Source organism: Mus pahari, chromosome 5 (assembly GCF_900095145.1).
Source record: "Mus pahari chromosome 5, PAHARI_EIJ_v1.1, whole genome shotgun sequence".
NCBI classification, from domain to species: Eukaryota; Metazoa; Chordata; class Mammalia; order Rodentia; family Muridae; genus Mus; species Mus pahari.
The window spans coordinates 42,301,891-42,317,792 of record NC_034594.1 but is presented as its reverse complement, the minus strand read 5'-3'; the positions used below and the strand labels follow the sequence as shown (position 1 = coordinate 42,317,792).

General features: G+C 43.2%; 1 protein-coding gene across 1 annotated transcript in view; it reads left to right on the top strand.

Annotated features, from left to right (window-relative positions):
- Positions 1-3,589: 3,589 nt before the first annotated feature.
- Positions 3,590-15,902, top strand: part of Gpr1 (G protein-coupled receptor 1) — a 30,706-nt gene continuing 18,393 nt past the window's right edge. The window contains exons 1-2 of the mRNA XM_021197240.2: positions 3,590-3,734; positions 4,434-4,582. The gene's annotated coding sequence lies outside the window, so the exon portion shown is untranslated. The remainder of the gene's footprint in view (positions 3,735-4,433; positions 4,583-15,902) is intronic.

Here is a 15,902-nt window from a genome sequence, read left to right as displayed (position 1 = left end):
AGCCTCCCTTGCTTACTAAGAGAGGAAATACTTCTTCCTCTACTCAGGGCAGCTGTAACCAGTTCTCCCAGAGAAATCATTAAACCTGAAGGATCTGAGCCCAGAGCCTAGAAGACGTGGCCGACCGCCTTCCAGTCTCCCAGCTTCCCCACTGATCCAGCACAGGCACCTTTCGGGGTAAGTGTTTGTTTGCTCCTTCCCCACCCCCACCCCCGCCCCCGCCCCCACGCCAAAGCTTCACCCTCCCTCCCTCCCACTCCCAGGCAAGTGAGTCAGACAGACAGTAGGTAAGAAAATCAATGTAAATCCTTTTATCTAGATCTCATTTGAATTGGCATTTGGCTTATTGTGAAGGCTTATTCAAATTAGAGAGAAAATAGAAGCTGCTCCCCACGTTTCCGAAGGGAATCAGAGCCCGGTGTGTCTCCGAGAAAAAGATGGAAAGGCTGTCTTCTAGCCGCCAACACCCCTCCCCACCCCCATCCTCCAGGCTCGGGTTCCTCTAGGGAATAATAAAAATTAAAAGCAAGAATTTAGACAAGGCTTTGTCCTAGGTGGCCTTTAAGAATTCTTGGTTTAACTGGAATAAAAATGATGCTATAAGGCAGGGCTGCGTGGCTTCTCCACGCAAACCCCTGGGGCCACTAGATCTGTGTCTGTGAATCCATTTCCATCATGAGAAGATTTGCACGCTTCCAGCCTCACCGTACAATCAAATAAAGACCCGAACCCTCATCCAGCCCTGTCTACCACGAAGCAGCAGACCCAAGAAAGCACCCTGAATAACCGGAAAGAATCAACTTCTTTGTGAGAAGATGCTCCTTAGACTGGTTTTCTTTCTTTCTTTCTTTCTTTCTTTCTTTCTTTCTTTCTTTCTTTCTTTCTTTCTTTTTTTTTGCAAACAACTACAGTATGATTTGGTTTGATTACAAACAAAAATTAACATGACCACCACTTATATTCCCCCAAACATCTATTTCTGAAGCTATCATCAGTACTTGGGATTTTAGGACAAGTATGCTGCCATTATAACATCAGGCAAGGAAAGAGCGGTGACATCCTTGATCATATAAAAAAGATGGAAACTAAGTTGCTAACCCCAATTTTTTCCCAGTAGAACATGGGATAGGAAGAAGAAAATGCCCAAATAAAAATCACTGCATTCAATTACTACAAATGCACTTTTTTAAAAGATCTCTCTGCATGTACACCTGCATGCCAAAAGAGGGCATCAGATCACATAAAGGATGGTTGTGAGCCACTGTGTGGTAGCTGGGAACTGAACTCAGGACCTTAGGAAAAGCAACCAGTGAGCTGAGCCATCTCTCCAGCCCCCAAATACACATTTTAAAAAGTATAACATATTCTAATTATCTAAAAGTAAACTTTAAGCATCAATGGAAAAAAGTTATGTTTATTGGGGGGGTCCCTCATACCCAAAATACTATGATAGGGGTGTTATATTGTCCCTGAGCCCAGTTCTCCCTAAAGGAATGTAAGCATACACATATTCCCATGAGACATTCCTTTAACTGCTCTAACAGGTTTTGAAAGTAGTGAAGCTGCCCTGAAATCCTGCTGTCTGGTAGAAGCTATTGCGGCCCCTTCCTTCCTCCTACTCAATCAGTTCCTCGAGCATCTTTCCCGCAAGGAGAGACACACCCTGACAGGTAAGTCATTTAAAAGAATGGTTTTAGAAACCAGGGTGTGTTTAGGAATAAACCCCAAACCCTACCACTGTCAGAAGATGTCAGAAAAAGCTCTCTTTCTCTTTATAAACATTTATTTATCTGTGTGTGTGTGTGTGTGTGTGTGTGCATGTGTGTGTGTATGAGACACTGTACATGTAGATGGCAGAGGACAACTCTGGATTCAGTTCTCTCCTTCCACCACCTCCGTTCAGAAAATAAAACTCTAGTCATGAGCTTGGAGACAAATGCCCTTAACTACTTGCTAAGCCATCTCAACGGACCCAACGAGGTTCTCCTGACAGATCTCCAGTACATAGACAGACTCACCAATCTAAGCAGTGCCCAGACAGCGTCCAGCATGGCCACTGCATGATTAATATTCAAGGGTGAAAGGTCTCTAGTACATTTAAACTAGTCAGAGGGGGTACTCAAAGCAGGATACAGTGGCACATACCTACTTGAGAGACCAAGACAATCATTTGAGGCCAGCCCAGGTAGTAGACTGAGAGAAAACATGAAAGGCGCTCTTCAAACATAACTAACTACAGAGCTTACTAAAGATAGATTTTTGTTGTTGTTGTTTGTTTGTTTCATTTTGTTATTTACCATACCAATTTAACTCACTGTATCTTGGGCTAATTTAAAAGCTAAACCAGCGTTTCTCTACACTCCTGTTTTAGTGGTAACTAGTATACGTTCTGGGTTTCACTGTGAAGTGTGTGTAGATTATGCTTGACATATAGTATAATCTTTAATCCATGTCTTTTCTCTTACTGCTTTTTCCAGTCCTTGCAACTGGCTGCTTCCTGTTCTGTCGAAAAATAAAATCTGTGTTAAGTAACCGAAACTTCTTGAGATTCTCCTAAAAAGCTCCTTTTATGGTAAAACTGAGCTTCTGTGTGATGACAGAACACAGGTATTCCCAGGAAGCAACCCTGAGTAGCCTACAGCACTGACAATCCCCCCTACTGCCCTAGCAACCACATGAATCCATCAAATCAGAAGAAAAATATGCCAAGATCTCTGTGCATGCTTATCGCTGCAAAATCAGGAGACTCCCTGGGGCAAGCAGAGAGTGAACTCCTTCTAGGCCCTAGAAGAATCTAGAATCTAGGACAAAGGGAAAGGGTCTGAAAAATGACTCTACCTTCCACCTAACTCCCATCATAAAAATGACATCTTATGATTTTTTTTTCTAGGTTTGGTTCTAAACAACAAACACAAAGTCATGAGCTTCTGATTTTTGTTTTGTTTTGTTTGTTTTGAGATAGGGTCTCGATATGTAGCCATGGCTGGCCAGAAATTGGTATGTAGAACAGGCTGGTCTTGAACCCATATATATCTACTCATCTCTGCCTGACTGACAGGTCCTGCTGGTGACCTTTTTTTTTTTTTTTTTTCCCAAGACAGGGTTTCTCTGTATAGCCCTGGCTGTCCTGGAGTTCACTTTGTAGACCAGAGTGGCCTCGAACTCAGAAATCCGCCTGCCTCTGCCTCTGCCTCCAGAGTGCTGGGTGTGCGCCACCACTGGCTGACAAAAGCTGACCTTTTAACAGCCTAATGATGCCCAAGTTTCAAATACCACGTGGTCGGGTTCGTGGAGCATACATACAAAAGTCCAGGTCGGTCTTCAGCAGGAGGCCAACAGAATCCAAGCTTGCTTACTGTCGGTCTCCATACTACTTATCCTTGACCTTCTGTACTGAGGCCTGCCTCTAGCCAAAGTACACATGACCAGGGCCGCAGACAGTGGGTGATAAGAGCTCAAAAACAATTTTTTAATTTCCTTGGAGTAAATGAAGTTCTCTCACTCTACGTGTAAAAGAAAATTTAAAACACACAAATAGGATTCCACCTCTTCACTAACAGAACAGACTTACCCTCAGTTTAAAAAAAAAAAAAAAATCTCAGTCTGGTGAGACAGTTTGGAGGGTCAGGGCACTTACCACCAAGCTTAACAACCTGAGTTCCATCCCAGAGTCCACAAGGTGGACGGAGAGAACAGCCTCCTACAACTTGTCCCCAACCTCATATACACCCCAGGTAAAATGTCATTTTGGAAAATCTCTCCTAATCAACCCCATAGGATCTGTTGCGTTCAACAACTCCCCTTTGACATCTTCTGGCTTTTATTCCATTGCTGCCACTATAATCTGACTTTTCATAAGCAAAAACCTCTCCAGCCAGAAGAGAGCAAGCTTCGAGTCACTGTGTTTCCTGCCAGCAGTAGGGCAGCAAGCTCTGGTGATTCCCAACTAAACAACAACAAAGCAGCCAATGCTACAAAGATGGCTCTGGGAAGTAACCAATACACACACACACACACACACACACACACACACACACACCCCACTCACTGCTCACTCCCTTTCTGGGATACTCGAGGATCTGTCTTGTAGAAAAGAAAAAAGAAAGCAAACAAAAACAACAACAACAACAACAACAACAAAAAAAAAACCACAACCACACTTGGGGCTGGAAAGATGGCTGGCAGATAAGAGTACTGGATGTTCTTTCAGAGGACCAGAGCTTGATGCCCAGCATCCACATGGGGGCTCACAACCATCTGTAACATGGTTCTGGGAGATCCAACCCCCTCTTCTAGCCTCCATTGGTACTGCGTGCATGCACTGCACAAATAGACATGCAGACAAATGGCCATGCACATAAAATAAAAAGAAGTAAATCTTAAAAAGAAAAGAAAAAACTACATTCAAAGTCTTTTTTTTTTTTTAAACACAGTGTCGTTTCAAAAGTCAAAGAAAAGCTGTCTGAGGCTAGAAAGCGTGCGTGCACAGCTTAGGTGACTGGAAACCCCCCTCCATTTCAGCCTGGAGTTGGAGGTTATAGTCAAACACCACGACAGCTGGCTCCGCACAGAACATTAACAGGTAAGCACTTTGGCTGTCTGCTTCCCTCAACCTACAGAAGATTTATTTACAAGGCAGCTTTCAGACCAGCTGGCAAGTAAGAGAGACCCTCATACTTCATATCTCTGGTCTCATTAAGTGTTTGGGGACAATTTTCTCAGCATCCATTTAGGTAGCAACTCAAATATGGATTTTTAAGTATTAGTAAACCCAGAACTGTTGTGAAAAGTTCACTGCAGAGAAAGCATAAGTGGAACTCGGAAGCGAAAACAAGTCGTTGGTTTTTCCTGCATTGATCTGATGTGTTTGCCACACTCCTATTGCTCATCCCTTCTGAAGACAGTGTAATTATTTAAAAAACAAACACTTTTAAATAAATAAAAACATCTCACACCAAATTTAGCTGGACTCAAAGTCTGTATGATTCAGTGGAGTTCTATACAGTGAGAATAGGCACTCAGAACAGACACTGTAGCACTTCACATGGGATTTTTTTTATTCCTTCTTCCCTTCCTTCCTTCCTTCCTTCCTTCCTTCCTTCCTTCCTTCCTTCCTTCCTTCCTTTATTGGTTTTACAGGGTTTCTCCATGTAGCCTTGGCTGTCCTAGAACTCACTCTGTAGACCAGGCTGGCCTCAACCTCAGAAATCTACCTGCCTCTGCAACCCAGGTGCTGAGATTAAAGGTGTGTGCCACCATGGCCCAACCAAGGATTTTATACTTTTATTATCAAGTATATTTTATGTACACCAAAACAAAAAACTTCCACGACACAGCCAGAACTGGAAATAAATTACCTTCACATCCTCTTCCATGATGTGGCCTATTATCATTTAGTCCTTCCTCGTCCCCTAATATTTAGACTTTCTTATTCTCTTTTCTGCATGTTTTACATATACATATATATATATATATATATGCTTGTACATATATGTACTATTATACATTCTAAATCCAACCATTTTCTGCAACTTTTGTAATTTCATTTTTCTTTGGAGCTGAATAAGATTCTATTTTATATAAATACCAAATTGTCCATTCATTTGTTGATAGACAACCATGTTGCTTCCAATTCTTTGGTATAGTCGGTAAAGCAGCAATAAATATGGGTATTCAAATATTTCTATAATAAAGTATAAAGTTCTGGTTTTATCTATCTATCTATCTACCTATCTATCTATCTGAGCAATCTCCAAACTTATTTCCATAATGTCTATATTAACTTATATCCCCACCAATAGTGAATAAATAAGTTGTCCTTTCTCTCTACTTTCTCTCAAACATTTGTTGTTAGATGGTTGATGATAGCTATTCTGACTGTAGTGAGGTGATATCTCAAAGTAATTTTTAACAGCTTCTGTTGATTTTACTAACACATTTCTTTCTTCTCCCTGTGTCTCTGAAATTTCATTATCAATTACAATTACCTCTTAAATCAATCGGTCCCTTGGTTCTCTAAGGACAGAGCTCAGAAGCTGGTGAATGGTATATCCCTGGCTGGTTCGGTTTGCCTGGGTCTTCTCTTGGAATAAGAGGGTGCCATGTACCTTATTATTTATGGGTTATGCTCTGCCACACCTTTTTCCTAGCACACGAGACCCATATATGGTCTTGCATGCTGCATACCACGAGACATTCAGCAGTGTGTGCAAAGGTCATGCTCAGTTGCCATTTGAAGGATGAGCAGTAGGAGGGCCCAGTTGACCTGCCTCAGGCAATGGCTAACTCCACAGCCCAGCCAGTATTAAACTTTAAAATGGTAGATTAACACATCAGTTTGCTCCCAACCACCCCACTCCCTACATTAAAATTCTTGTGCCCATGGACTCATTTGAATTAGTACGAAAAGATTAAAAATTAGAGGTGGCTACTGGAAGAAGGCTGATGGCGACTCAGTTTCGTGGAACCAGGGGGCTTTTCTCAAGGTGAAACAGAGCGATAAGGAAACCGCTGCTGAATCTCCTCAGACCTAAAGAAACGAAACAAGGTAGAATACAAGCATACCAAAATTAGGATTATCCTCCATATTTTTTTTTTGTCCCCACTCTTCTATGAAGACCTTTTAAAATTGTGGTTAAGACTACATTAAAGTCAATGAATATCAAGCAGGACCTGTATTTGATCCCTGAAACATAGTGGGGAGTTGTCTGACCACCACAGGAAGCATCATGAGACACATCTCACAAACGCACAGACACATGTACGCACACACACTTTCAATTCTCCTGTCCTTCATAAGGGTTGAGTCAGACTGCTGTGAAGGTTCCTCACGTGGACAGTCCTCTATACACAATTTCAAGATGGGTAATGGGTTACTGTGTATGGGTCTAAACCTGAAGCCCTCGGTATCATGTGCTAATTTTTTTGTACCTGTTTTCTACTAAGATTTTACCAAATGTGATAAAAGCTATATACATACATTTAAATTTGCACATAATTCTTTTTAGAATTTTGATTATAATTATTTTATTATTATGACTAAAGAAGTCAAAGGGTAGCTTTCAGAAGGCCGCTCTCCCTCCCACAGGGCTTCAGGGATCAAATTCAGGCCCTCAGGTTCCAATGACAAACACTTCCTTGACCATTCCATAATTCTTTTTTTTTTTAAGATTTATTTATTTATTATATTTAAGTACACTGTAGCTGTCTTCAGACACTCCAGAAGAGGGAGTCAGATCTCATTACAGATGGTTGTGAGCCACCATGTGGTTGCTGGGATTTGAACTCAGGACCTTCGGAAGAGCAGTCGGGTGCTCTTACCCCCTGAGCCATCTCACCAGCCCCCCCATAATTCTTTTTGTTGTTAATTTTTTTGGAGGGAAGGTCTCCATATGTAGTCCAGGCTGTCCTGGAATTTCCTATGTTGACCAGGCTGGCCTCAAAGACCTTCCTCTGCCTCCACACAGTTGGGGTTAGAGGTGCGCACCACCACACCTGGCCAAACTCCACAATTCTTTGGTTCTGATTTTTGAGACAAGAGTTTCTCTGTGTAGCCCTGACTGTCCTGGAACTTGCTCTGTGGACCTGGCTGGCCTCGAACTCATAGATCCACCTGCTACCACCACGCAAATTCTTCATATCCTACAGTGAATAGTTAAATTTTATTTATTTAATTACTTTTTTAAAAAAAATTAATTTATTAGTTTATTTTGAGGCAGGGTCTTACTGTGTAGCCCTGGCAGGCCTGGAACTCACAGAGATCCACCTGCCTCTGCGAGCCAGTTTATGCACTGAAAATGTAAACCAAGTAGCTATGATTCTTTTTAAAATAACAGTAACTTTCCAATGTAAAAGTTGAAGTTGTTTTTTTTTTTTTTAAGAAGATATCAAGTATTAGTGCCTTCAAATGTCAGTAAGCTGTTAATTTACAATTTAATGCCATCTTCACAACATGGTAGATTTTCGTTTGTTCACAGTACATTACCATAAGCCTATTAGGAAAATTGGACGCCCACAATCTAAAATGTGACAGAGCACAGGGAATTGTGACAGCAGGATCCAAGAGCAAGAAAACAATTCTCAAGGAAAAAAAAAAAACAAAAAACAAAAACCCAGTATGGAAGTACAATTTAAAATGTTCAAAACATTTTAATTACAGGGCTGTGATTCCAAAGTGCCATTTAAGAGTGCCATTCTTTTGTAAATATGAATTCTTTCCAATTTGATTTTGAAGTCATCTGACCTCCACTCCCACCCCTTCCCCATCCCACACACACTTTAATAAGCTTTGTTTTGATTTAACTTTTTAATCCACCTGAAGCCACAGTTCTTGAATTTGGTCTCTGGCCTGTAGCAGGAAATGGGACAACAGAGCTAATATCCAAAGCCCAAAGCTTCTTTCTAAGAAGTGTTGTCCCACTGTCCCAACACACACACACACACACACACACACACACACACACACACACACACACCACCTTGTTCTGGTCTGTTAGGGGTCAAACCCAGAACTGTGTGCATACAAGGAACTAGAGAGAACTGTGTCTTTGTGTGTGTGTGTGTGTGTGTGTGTGTGTGTGTGTCTCCGAGCAAAATACTTAGAATGACTTGTCTTTCTAGATGGTTAGTTTCTCACCCTTGCTTTGACTGGTTGCCTCCTATACTTAAGGTGATATGTATGTCAACCGCAGCGTCCGTTTTGAGCTCCTATTGTCCCTGCTCTCAGACAGCTGCCTCCCTCTGTAAGGTGCCTTTATTAGCATTAGAGTAAGGAGTGCAAAGAGCTGCAGAGCTAAGGAAAGCTTCCTTGCGGAATGCTTGCTTTCTTGTTGTGAGGTTATTCTCATGCTGGTTAAGGGATAGTCCTAGGCGCAGTGGCAGGTAGGAGGACTCCTGTATATATATGAAGCCCTGGTTCAATCCCCACTAATGAAAAGGTGGGGGAAATGAGTGTTCATTAGATGAGCACAGAAGGTCAAGCCTGTGCGCCAGACACCCAGGAGGCAGAGGAAAGGGACACGGCCAGGATCTGAGACTAACCTGGGTTACAGAGCAAGACCCTGTCTAGTCCCAATATGCCTCCTTGCTCAGTGGTTACAAAAGACAAAGTCATCCGGTGTCCTTGCTATGAGAACCATTTTCTGCATATCCTTAACCCTTAGCTCCACTGTGAATGGGATTAGAAGCTGGAAATCTAATGTAGTTCACTGGCTTTCCCAGCATAAGCTGTAAGGCTGGTTTTTCTTTCCTTTGTAAGTCTAGGGCCTCTTTGAGGTCCAGTGGAGGGGTTGCCTTGCTTCCCTTGGGAGGATTTACTTTGATAATGGCAACAGCGACACTTGGGGGTGGACAGGGCGGGCAACAAGCAGCTGAGGCTCTGGGTAGCCTCTAAAGGCAGAGACAGAATCTCAGGCAAAGAGCCACCTCCCCCATTGTAGGGCACAGAGGAGGTCAAGGGTGGGGGAGGGTGAGCACGCATGGTCACATCCTGCCTGCTGTGTATCCTCTTCTGATTTGGTTGTTTGAGGGAGAGAGGCCCCAGCACTGCTCTGGTAGGCCTCCTAGGGAGGTGGTCTTGGGTGTTTCAGTGAGCCTTTCTCTGGACCTTGCTGTAGCTTGGCCTGATGATAAAATGTCCAACCTGTGACTATGTGTCCTTCACAGGAGGAACTTGTTTATGCAGATAATCCTTGATTTATGATGGGATTACACCTCAATAAACACATTGTAAACTGAAAATATCTTAATTGAAAACAAATTGAATACACCTCACTTACTGAACACGGTTGCTTAGCAACACTGTGTGCGCAGAGTACGCTTTTTTTTCCTCATGATTGCATGGCTGACTAAGAGCTGCGGCTTGTGCTGCCCAGGATCTGAAGTGTTTGTGTCATATTGCTAGCTTAGAAAAAGACCAGAATTTAAAATATGAGGTACAATTTCTACTTAATGCATATGGCTTCCTCCCTCCCAAACTAAAGCCAAATTTTTAAAGCTGATCATCTACATCTGGTTATGTTTGTCTTTTGTCCAGTTTATTTCCAAAGAGAAAGAGAGTGAGGTCTAAGTGTGCAGGTCAGGTGAGAAGGGAGGAGGCAGGAGAACAAAGCGCAGGGGACAACAGATCACTGGGATAATTACAAATCCCAGAGAAGACGGGGTCTCCAAAGCCAGTGGGAAGGGGGAAATGCCCAGACCAGAGGGAGGGAGGGAGGGCGGCAGGGAAGAGGTTGGTAGGGGACCTACAGGCAAAGGGTGTTAGCCCAGCAGGGTTCCAGGGGGAGATCTACTTGGGGGCTTGGGGCAGGCAGCACCAGCTCCACTGAGGTTCTGTGACAGAGGTGGCCAGAATGATTCGGTGGTCTGAACTCTCTCAGGGGNCTGGGGGTCAGTTGGTAAAGTCAGGTAGGTTTTACCACCTGTCTCCTAGGGAGGTGGCACCAGGATGAGGCTGCAGAAGGCAGTGGACTGTATCTGTCACCTTAAGGGGCTGGGACATCTGCCACCTGAGCAAAGGCTCAGCTGAGACTGAAAGTGGATGCTGGGGCAGGGAAAGTAACAGTCCCTTGCAGCTTTGTAGCAGGGGCTAGAAACCCACTTGTAGCTCTCCTCGCACAGCTCAGAGGATGGTAGAGAAGTTCACAACCCTACACAATCAATCTTTCCCCTATAATTCCATATGCCAGTATTTTCTTGAACAAAGTAAAATCAAGGGCTCAGACAAAATGATTCAATAGGTAAAAGTGGCTGCCACCAAGCCTGATGGTTTCTGTCTGATCTCCAGGTTCCAGATGATGAAAGGAAAAAACCATGGCATAAACCACACACATAGAATCATGGATAAACACATACCAAATACACATATACCCGAGTCACACACAACACACTCACATACCACACACACACACACACATACATGCACCTCTCTCTCTCTCTCTCTCTCTCTCTCTCTCTCTCTCTCACACACACACACACACACACACACACACATATACACGCACACATACAAATACGTAAAACAAAAGCTTTTACATTTCAAGATGGCCTGCAGCAAGATTCCCAAACTTTTATCTTTTTGGTTCCACCAGGAGGGATGTAGGGACATCAGGGTATATGGTCTCAATCAGACTTCACCTCCATTTCCCCTACTTCATCTGAAACATCTTCTTGTGTTTAGTTTCTCCATTTGTGTAAATAAGCCTCTCTTTCTCAGTGGGCAGCCCCAGGCTGTGCCCTGGTCCCTCTTCTCCCTTCTGCTTCTCTTTGATGAGCTAGCCTTTCCTGTTGACTGCTCTGCTTCCCTGCCCAGTTCTGTAGGAGCAGATTCAGCTGAAAGCCTCACTCCTGTTCTTCTGTGCTCCCTCCAGCTTCACTGACCTCCTCTTGGGCTAGTGGCAGAAAGGACTGAACTAAGGGCCTGTGGGTACCACCTTGTTTAAGAGACAAGCATGAAGCTGGGCAGTGGTGGGACATGCTTTTAATCCCAGCACTCGAGGGGCAGAGGCAAATGGATCTCTGTGAGTTCAAGACCAGCCTGGTCTACAGAGTGAGTTCCAGGCATGATAGCTGGAGCTACACAGAGAAACCCTGTCTTGAAACAACAACAAAATGTTTAGCACATAATGGAATGGTTGAACAGATGAAATATACTTCTTGGGAGGAAAGTTAGCTTTGCCAGATACCAAACACCCTTTAACCCTTTAGAAGGAGGAACTGGATGTAGAAACAAACAGATTTGCTGAGAACTACACACCATGGTTCCCTTCTCAACCTCGTCTTGCCTTCTCTGATATGTCAAGATGGCCATGCTGTAAATGCCTTTTCTCAAACCCCAGCCAACAGTCTTTTGATGGTTCAGGAGGTCTCGCTGAGCTTTCCCGTGTCAGGCGCTATGCTAGGCTCAGGGTGTATTTTGTTTTGTTTTGTTTTGTTTTTTCGAGACAGGGTTTCTCTGTATAGCCCTGGCTATCCTGGAACTCACTCTGTAGACCAGGCTGGCCTCAAACTCAGCCGCCTACTTCTGCCTCCCAAGTGCTGGGATTAAAGGCATGCGCCACCACGCCTGGCCGGCACAGGGTGTATTAAGGGAAGCATAAGTATCATCATGATGAGGTTGGGGGTGGGACTCGTCAAATAGGCATTCCGTGTGTGGGCACCAATCTCCCAGTGGAGAGCAGAGACTCTGGTGCAGCCTGAGACCTGGGTGACACAGGTCAGGAAGGGGTTCTGTGCAAGGATCATGTAAAGACATCACTGGCTCTTTAGAAGAGCTAGTGGTTTTCTCCTCAACTTCAGCATCACCAGAAGGTTACAGAAAGAAAAGCCTAGGGAAGCAGGGTGTGCCACTAACTTATGGATGACACTCTTGTTTATAGAAATTATTTATTATTTTACCCAACTGTATTTCAGTATTTCTGTTTGATTGTCAGTGTATCCCATAAGAATAGAACGAATGTATTTCAAACATTCATTATGCCTGCTTCCAGGTCTGGGGATTAAATTTGTGAGAATTAGGGAATTTCATTTGTGAGATGAGTTTGCTGCCTCTATGCTATAATACAACCTTTTTATTGTTTATTTTGTCTAGACTAGCCTCAGACTCAGATTGAAGCCCAAGCTGGCCTTGAATTTGTGATCCTTCTGACTCAGTTCAACAAGAAACTATAATTACAGGCCCTCTTAACCACTCTGGCTCCATAATAGCTTTCTTTTTTTAAGTATTTTTTTAAAAGATTTATTTATATGAGTACACTACAGCTGTCAGACACACCAGAAGAGGGCGTCGGACCCCATTACAGATGGTTGTGAGCCACCATGTGGTTGCTGGGATTTGAACTCAGGACCTTCGGAAGAGCAGTGAGTGCTCTTAACCACTGAGCCATCTCTCTAGCCTGGCTTTCATTTTATTAGCTGAAAATAAACAGAATTCCTCTCTGATATAGTTCTTTATTTCCACCACTCAAGCACATACAAAATGCCATACTTACAGTTCTTTATAGTCACTAACCAAGAATTTGAGACAATTTTACATCATGAAAAGGCCTTCTATAGATTTTGGGACTAGTGACATGGTACTTCCCATGCAGGCCTGGCAACTTGAGTTTGTTCCCTGCAACCTATCTAAAGTTGCCCAGTTGTCTTGTTACTTCTATACTTGTTCAGAGGCACACACATACACACACACACACACACACACACACGCACACACACACACTTTAAATGTTTAAAAGAGGAATTTAAGACCATAGATCTAAGCTCTTTGCTCTTTGATGGGAAGGACACCATGCCCTGGCCCAGTGGTTCTCATCCTGTGAGTCATGACCAACTTAGCCATCAGAAAACACATATTTTCCATGGTCTTAAGAACTGAGACAGCTCCTCTGTCCACCTCCATGGTTGAGGGTCACTGTGTTAAAGGGTCACAGCACTAGGAATGATGAGAGCCACCACCCTAGCAGTATCTTTCATTTACAAATATGCCTTTCTTCCTCTTCTGCCTTTGTTTTGCAGAGCTAATGACGCAAGAGTGGGTTTCAAGAAACACTTAAAATTGCTTGGCTTTTGCTACATAAAGGTGGTGTTCAGCCAAGTACGGAAGTGCAGATCTATAAAACTAGTACCTGGCAGGTGGAAACTAGAAAATCAGGGCCAGCCTTAGTTAAAGAATGGGTTCCAGCCCTGTCTGGACAACAAAACAAAACACAACAAAACTCGTATTTTTTAATTTTTTTCTCATAAACTAATATATTCCAAAACAGGGAGGAAGAAAATAGCCATGTAGGTGGGATGTTTCATGCTTTTGTTAGAATATATAATATACAAGAATATTCATTTGCTTCACACTTTGATAGAAGTTTGCAATTTTTAAAAGAAGTGTTTTCTAACTATTATCAGTAAAATTTACTAATGGATAGTAATTTCCTACAGAATGGCCAGGTTTTTTTCCCCTTTACATTTTTTTTTTCTCATACAATCAGTATATAATATATTCATCAAATTTAAGAGAGTTCCTGGACAGCATTTCTTTCTCTGAGACGGATAATTCTTTAGTTCACAAGCCAGGTGGTTTATAGCTCATCAGCAGGACATATAAAGGAACTCAGGTCTGCTGTACTGATATTCATCACAAGAAATGAACACATCTATTGAATGGCCTGACACAAAATAAACACAAGAACATTGTCTAGCAGAGGATCAGAATGTCCTAGGTTTTTTTTTTTTGTTTTTTTTTTTTTTAAAAAAAAAAAAAAAAAAAAAAAAGAGCGAGCACAATGTAAGTCTGCTGAAATAGCAGGGATTCCATTACCTTGCTCCTTACAATGGTTTCTTTCAGCTGATGTTCTCTTTTAGGAGAAACACAAAGCCAAAATAATATCCTCAGATAAGCTCTCTGATCTAAGCCCGTGGTCATATCTAGGTTGTAGGAATTGTAATAAACCCTATACCTATAAATAGAGTAATTAGTAGGGGCATAAGAATACTCATATTTATGGAGATCTATGAGACAGACACTAAATATCTAAATAGACTTATCCCACGAATTTTTTTAGTAAATTAGACGAGAGTAAAATACAAAACTATGGTAATTAATTATGTTGTGGCACCGGGCCTAATAGTCATATATATTATGACTTTGCATACTTGGCTCAGTTCTGGTAAAACAGCTGTAAGTGAACAGTTACCTTGTGTGCCTCCAGGTTACCGGACAGAAATAACCAGTGTTTCCAATAAATCCCGTGGTTAGGCAGTGATCAGAAAAGGTTTACTGAGGCAGGCGGATTTCTGAGTTCGAGGCCAGCCGGGTCTACAAAGTGAGTTCCAGGACAGCCAGGGCTATACAGAGAAACCCTGTCTCGAAAAACCAAAAAGAGAGAGAGAGAGAGAGAGAGAGAGAGAGAGAGAGAGAGAGAAAGAAAAAAGGTTTACTTACAGGATTATGGATGATTATCGTGAAGGCCGCAAGCAACGCACACACTGCTAAGCCAAGTTCAAAGATGCCGCCACAACTTGACTGTGGCCTTTGTCTGTGACCCGGAAGTATTAACGTTTTCTGGCCGGATGGACGACTTCTGGGTCCTTATGCTCAGCGCTGCGCTTGCTGTGGGGGCCATAGGGTGTTGACTGTAGCACAAGCCGCAGTGCGTACTCGGATACCGGGGATTTCAAGCTAGCCTGGTCTAGTCGTCTCCTTTCTCAAAACAAGACTGGTTTGAAAAGATGCGATGAAGAGGAGATGGGTTTGGATGTTAGGTTGGGCCCTGGATTCCATTTCTCGCATTGAAAATAAAAGTTTGTATTGAGTTTGAAGGGCTTGGGGACAGAGATGTGCCAATCAATGCCGCGGTGGGGTCGAGCGGCTGCGTCTGCGAAGGCGGCAAAGCCCAAAGCCGCAAAGCGGCGGCAACGCTGCAGTACGGCTACACGATGCAGTTGGGTGGGGCCAGCCTAGTGGAGCACGTGGTCAGCTTAGCTGCTCTTAAACCTCAGTGGTTTGGGTTTGGTTGGGTTTTCCGACACAGTGTTTCTCTCAGTGTAGCCCTGGATTTCCTAGAACTCATTCTATAGACAAAACTGTCCTTAAACTCAGAGATCTGCCTGCCTCTGCCTTCTGAATGCTGGAATTAAAGGCATACACGGAGACAGCATAGACTCCATAAATTTATGACTGTGGGAGGCATGGGATGTTCACCACAAAGTTCGGAATTAGGGGAATTCTAGGCTAGCCTGGTCTAGCCGGCTCCGTTCTCAAACCAAGACTGGCTTTAAAACATGCGATGAAGTGAAGCACTGAAACTAAGGACCGAGCTCCATGTCCGATGCTAGAAAAACACTCAACCCACTGAGATATATCACCGATGGGGGTGGGGAAACACGAGAGAAGGAGGGAGGGAGGGAGGGAGGGA